This window comes from Lampris incognitus, chromosome 19 (genome assembly GCF_029633865.1).
Source record: "Lampris incognitus isolate fLamInc1 chromosome 19, fLamInc1.hap2, whole genome shotgun sequence".
NCBI classification, from domain to species: domain Eukaryota; kingdom Metazoa; phylum Chordata; class Actinopteri; order Lampriformes; family Lampridae; genus Lampris; species Lampris incognitus.
The window spans coordinates 10891628-10897623 of record NC_079229.1 but is presented as its reverse complement, the minus strand read 5'-3'; positions in this window follow the sequence as shown (position 1 = coordinate 10897623).

Below are 5996 nucleotides of genomic sequence, written 5' to 3'. Positions count from 1 at the left end.
CCTGGGTGATGTCCTGCACCCTCACACAGACCTGGGTGATGTCCTGCACCTTCACACAGACCTGGGTGATGTCCTGCAACCTCACACAGACCTGGGTGATGTCCTGCACCTTCACACAGACCTGGGTGATGTCCTGCACCCTTACACAGACCTGGGTGATGTCCTGCACCCTCACACAGACCTGGGTGATGTCCTGCAACCTCACACAGACCTGGGTGATGTCCTGCAACCTCACACAGACCTGGGTGATGTCCTGCACCTTCACACAGACCCGGGTGATGTCCTGCAACCTCACACAGACCTGGGTGATGTCCTGCAACCTCACACAGACCTGGGTGATGTCCTGCACCCTCACACAGACCTGGGTGATGCCCTGCACCCTCACACCATCCTGGGTGATGTCCTGCACCCTCACACAGACCTGGGTGATGCCCTGCACCCTCACACAGACCTGGGTGATGTCCTGCACCCTCACACAGACCTGGGTGATGCCCTGCACCCTCACACCATCCTGGGTGATGGGGACCGAATCAAATATTGTGAGATAGTTGACTGAATTACCTCCATGTCAGTGCTGTGATGGTGTTCTGGGGAAGACTGCTGGTGCGGCGTTGAGAGATGATCGTTAGAGACGTGGCGATGGCGACCGGGCAGACCGTGTTGAGAGGTGATCGTTAGAGACGTGGCGATGGCGACCCGGCAGACCGTGTTGAGACGTGATCTGTAGAGACGTGGTGGTGGCGACCGGGCAGGCAGACGTTCATCGTTCTTCCCTCTAAAGCGCTCGAACATGTGCAGAAATGTGTCTCACTTTACTGTAACGCAGCCTTCAAGAACAGGAAGTGACAACATCTACAGTTATATCAGCGTATTACCAGAACCACAGACCTCATCAAGGCTCATGTGTGGTTGATCTACATCACACAGCTCCATCACTTCTCCACCTTGTTCAGGATGGACACCAGTGGCTGTTCTCTGACTTCATGGGGTGCATGTTGAGGATGGTTCATTTATTGGGGGTATTTGGTAGATCTCCAGTAGCTTCCATTAACTACCCCGGAAGAACTTACCCATCGGCACTAACCAGTGTGCAGGTCGTTATCTCCTCCCCACCCCCACCGCCCTTCTCTTCTCACTCAGTCTGCAGTATTTCACAGCATTAATGAAGTCTGAGACGCCAACGCACACCTGCCCCCAGGGGCCACTAGTTCTTCACCGGGGGGGTGTTTTTTTTTTGGTTTTTTATACGTGCCTTCAACATTTACTGTCAACCAAAGGTGTAGCCTCCCTTAAGTGGTGTCCTCCCCCCACCCTCTTGTTACTGGTACACCCCACCACCCTCCTCCTCCCTGCGGTTTATTTGAATGAAACTTTGCATGTGCGTCAGCCATGTTTGACCTGTGTGTTGGGGGAGGTGACACACATGCACACACACGTGCACACAGACACACACACATGCACACAGACATATGCACACACATACGCGCGCGCGCGCACACACACACACACCGGTGCTGAGAACATCGTTGAGATAAGCTTCCTGTCCAGTGTGGTGTTGCGTTGTCACATTGGCTGATTTGGATGAATAATCGGTGTCAGTGTGTGTTACTTTTGGGAAGTTTAAAAAAGGAAAAAGTGTATCAGATGAAGTACACACTGTAGAGGCTAGTGTGTGAAGTATTAAGTATTAAGTGACCTTACTAGTGTTGGTGTCGTTGAGTAACAACTTCTGAAGTGGATGAGAGAGAGAGTGTGTGTGTGTGTGTGTGTGTGTGTGTGCGCGCGCGCGCGCACGTGTGTTCATCTGGGTCGTGGTTCCAGCTGTGATGTACAGTAGTTATGGTCTGGTTGTCTCGTGCAGGAAGGAGCGTCCATTCAGAATACAAACACACATTATGGGCTGGGAACTGGGTTTACCAGGAAACACACTCATAGTTTATGTATATTTCATTCTACACATTTCATACTACACATTACATACGACACATTTCATACTACACATTACATACTACACATTTCATACTCCAGCTGTTCCCAGATGTCCACCTCTGCAGTTTAGCCCATCAGTGTGCAGTTTCTCTGCTGCGTAGATGGTGAGGTGTTGGAGGAATTGTGTCTGCACCAGTTTCACTGTGCAGCAGTTTTCAGACATGGCGGCTCCGTTATCATGTCGGAGCGATGAAGGCCGACGTCAGCAGAGCCTTCCCGCTGCACAGAAAGGGTTTTACAAGCGGCTCAGCTGCAAACAAGACCAGTTTGGAAACCGTTTCACAAACTCCCCTCATATCCCAGGAGCTGCTCTGAATCCAGCTTGCACGTGGGAATCACTTCTCCCCTCATATCCCGAACAGAAGCTCCAGGTCACCCTGGTGGTCTTGTTTCCATGTTTTCTGTGGTGCTCTGTGTCTAACGAGTCTTCTGTTTTTTGTGTGTTGTTCTGAGAGGGAAGCGGATGCAGGCTGTGGGATGGATGATAAAGACGGTGCTGTGAAATGTAATGTTAATGCTCTTCATACTGTTGTACAGAGGGGAAAGGTCAGCACGTGTAATAACTTAGTTTATTAGACTGTTCAACGGAGTTAATAAACACGTAAAATATATTTCATTGTCCTTTTTTCCATCTGCTGTCAAAGGCGGCACAAATATCGCAGTGATAATTCCTCAATTCTTGCGGTTGCGTTTCAATGTAAGTAAATATGTCTAATAAAACATATTTATTTATATTATTCATTCATTCATCATCAGCTGCTTCTCCGGGGTCGGGTCGCGCTGGCAGCAAGCTAAGTAGGGCACTCCAGACGTCCCTCTCCCCAGCAACGCCCTCCAGCTTCTCCTGGGGAATCCCAAGGTGTTCCCAGGCCAAATTGGACATGTAGTCCCTCCAGCGAGTTCTGGGTCTACCCCGGGGTCTCCTCCCGGTTGGCCGCACCCGGTAAATCTCCAAAGGAGGGTGAATCTCCAAAGGAGGGTGCCCAGGAGGTATCCTAATCAGATGCCCGAACCACCTCAACTGGCTCCTTTCGATGCAAAGGAGCAGCGGTTCTACTCCAAGCTCCCTCCGGATGTCTGAGCTCCTCGCCCTATCTCTAAGGCTGAGCCCAGACACCCTATGGAGGAAACTCATTTCAGCCGCTTGTATCCGCGATCTCACCCTTTAGGTCACTACCCAAAGCGCATGACCATAGGTGAGGGTTGGAACGAGGATTGACTGGTAAATTGAGAGCTTTGCCTCCCGGCTCAGCTCCCTCTTCACCACAACGGTCCGGTACAACGTCCGCATTACTGCTGATGCTGCACCAATCCGCCTGTCAATCTCCTGCTCCATCCTACCCTCGCTCGTGAACAAGACCCCGAGATACCTGAATTCCTTCATTTGAGGCAACAACTCATCCCCAACCCGGAGGGAGCAAGCCACCATTTTCTGGTAAGAACCATGGCCTCAGACTTGGAGGTGCTGACTCTCATCCCGGCCATTTCAAACTCAGCTGCAAACCGCCCCAGTGCACACTGGAGGTCGCGTTCTGATGAAGCCAACAAAACCACATCATCTGCGAAGACCAGAGATACAATTCTGAGGTTCCCAAAATGGACACACTCCTCACCTTGGCTGCGCCTTAAGATCCTGTCCATGAATATCACAAACAGAATCGGAGACAAGGGACAACCTTGGCGGAGTCTGACACCTACCGAAAACGTGTTTGACTTTGTGCCAAGAATGTGGACACAGCTCTCACTTTAGTTATACAAGGACCGGATGGCTTGTAGCAACTGCCCCGGTATCCCATACTCCCGCAGTACCCCCAACAGAGTGCCCCGTGGTACACGGTCGTAAGCCTTCTCCAAGTCCACAAAACACACGTAAACTGGCTGGTCAAACTCCCATGCCCTCCTCACCACTTCCACAAGTGTAAAGAGTTGGTCCGTTGTTCCACGGCCAGGACAGAATCCGCATTGTTCCTCCTGGATCCGAGGTTCGACAATCGGTCGGAGCCTCCTTTCGAGCATCCTAGAGTAGACCTTCCCAGGGAGGCTGAGCAATGTGATGCCCCGATAATTGGAGCACACCCTCCCCAGTCTGCCACTCCACAGGCACTGTCCCCGACCTCCACGCGACACAGAAGAGGCGTGTCAACCAAGACAGCCCAACAATGTCCAGAGCCTTCAGCATTTCAGGGCGAATCTCACCCACACCCGGTGCCTTGCCACCAAGGAGCTTTTTAACTAGCTCAGAGACCTCTGCCAGGGATATGGGTGGGACTTCCCCTGAGTCTTCAGACTCTACCTCCTCCACTGAGGACGTGTTAGTCGGGTTCAGGAGCACCTCAAAGTGTTCTTTGCCCCGCTCGACAACATCCCCGTTCCGGGTCAACAGTTCCCCTCCCCGGCTGAACACAGCCTGAGTCAAGCCCTACTTCCTCTTCCTAAATCGCCGAACGGTTTGCCATAACTTCCTTGAGGCCAACCGAAGGTCCTCCTCCATGGTCTCGCCAAACCCCTCCCACACCCAAGTTTTTGCTTCCGCGGCCGCGGAAGAAGCAGCCCTTCTGGCCTCCCGGTACCTGTCTGCTGCTTCAGGAGATCCCTGAGCCAACCAAGTCCAAAAGGCCTCATTCTTCAGCCTGACGGCTTCTCTCACTGCCGATGTCCACCAGCGGGTTCTTATGTTGCTGCCTCGACAGGCACCGATGACCTTATGACCAGAGCTCCTGCCTGCCGCATCTGCAATAGAGGCTTTGAGCATGGCCCACTAAGACTCCATGTCCCCAGCGTCCCTCGGGATACACGAGAACTTCTTCCGGAGGTGGGAGTTGAAGACCTCACGGACAGGAGCCTCCGCCAGACGTTCCCAGTTCACCCTCACTACACGTTTGGATTTGCCAGCCTTCCCCCGCCATCTGGTCCAACTCGATCAGTTGACAGCTCTGCTCCTCTCTTCACCCGAGTGTCCAGAACATATGGCCGCAGATTTGATGAGACGACCACAAAGTCTATCATCGATCTTCGGCCCAAGGTGTTCTGGTACCAAGTACACTTATGAACTACCTCATGTTTGAACATGGTGTTTGTTATTGCCAATCCATAACTCGCACAGAAGTCCAATAACAAGGCGCCACTCGGGTTCAAATCGGGGATTTATAATTATATAATTATATTTATATTATATAAATATATTTCATTTAGGGTGGCACAGTGGTTAGCGCAGTCGCCTCACAGCAAGAAGGTCCCGGGTTCGAGCCCGGGTAGTCCCGGGTCGTCCTCTGTGTGGAGTTTGCGTGTTCTCCCGTGTCTGCGTGGGTTTCCTCCGGGTGCTCCGGTTTTCTCCCACAGTCCAAAGACATGCAGGTCAGGTGAAACGGCCGTACTAAATTATCCCTAGGTGTGAGTGTGTGTATGCCGGCCCTGTGTGATGGCCTGGCGGCCTGTCCAGGGTGTCTCCCCACCTGCCACCCAATGACTGCTGAGATAGGCTCCGGCATCCCCGCCACCCTGAGAGCAGGATAAGCGGTTCGGATGATGGATGGATGAATATATTTTATTTATATATAATATAAATTTATTATATAATATATATCCTTATATATCACAAGGCTATATATAATATAAAATAAATAAAATATACATATATTGCCTTATATAAGGCTGTATATATACGTGTGTGTGTGTAGCCTTGTAATATATAAGGCAATACCAGTAAATACTAGTACCAATACCAGTAAACCATTTGTTGATAAAGACTGAGTAGATATTTTAAAACTGTCTACAAACAGTGATTATTAGCATGCTATCGTAATAATATGTTCTTTTCATCAGAACAACATTAGTATGACGTTCATCCTGCAGACAAAGTAATTCTAAGTGATTGACGTTTAACCTTGAAACCGAGTCTCTGGTTCCTACAGTTGTGTGGAGCTCTTCCGCCATCTGGCGGCCAGTTGTATTAGTACATTAACAAGGCACCATCAAAGGGCTTAAAAAAACTTCAACAAATGAATCCC